Raw genomic sequence first — 662 nt, 5'->3', positions numbered from 1 at the left:
TTTTTGAGATGGAGTCTCGCTCTGTCACCCAGGCTGGAGTGCAGTGGTGCAATCTCAGCTTACTGCAAGCTCTGCCTCCCAGGTTCACGCCATTCTCCTGCCTCAGCCTCCTGAGTAGCTGGGACTACAGGTGTCCGCCACTGCCCCCAGCTAATTTTTTGTATTTTTAGTAGAGATGGGGTTTCACCATGGTCTGGATCTCCTGACCTCATGATCCACCCGCCTTGGCCTCCCAAAGTGGTAGGATTACAGGCATGAGCCACCGCACCCAGCCCTCCTGGCTCTTGAAGGGGAAGAGGTCACATGTGGGGGTGGCAGAGGGTTAGTGCCTCATAGGGAGAGCCAGGCGGCAAATGCTGGCCCAGCTCATGGATGGGAGGAAGGAAGGAAGTTTCCTGGGGTTATGGAGACTCAGAGGGGAACTCACCTGAGGTCACATGGCAGCCAGCGGCAGAATCAAAACAGAGGCCAGGATCCCAGGCCCAGGTCCCCTTCCTCACAAAGGCTGCCCTCCCTCAAAGGACATGGAGCAGAGGGAACCTTGTCACTTGAGGTTCTGTGATTTCTTTCTTTTCTTTCTTTCCCTTCTTTCCCTTCTTTCCCTTCCTTCCCTTCCTTCCCTTCCCTCCCTTCCCTTTCTTTTCTTTCCTTTCCCTTTCTTT

This window comes from Mandrillus leucophaeus, unplaced genomic scaffold (assembly GCF_000951045.1).
Source record: "Mandrillus leucophaeus isolate KB7577 unplaced genomic scaffold, Mleu.le_1.0 Scaffold343, whole genome shotgun sequence".
Classification (NCBI taxonomy): domain Eukaryota; kingdom Metazoa; phylum Chordata; class Mammalia; order Primates; family Cercopithecidae; genus Mandrillus; species Mandrillus leucophaeus.
This window is presented reverse-complemented; position numbering follows the sequence as displayed.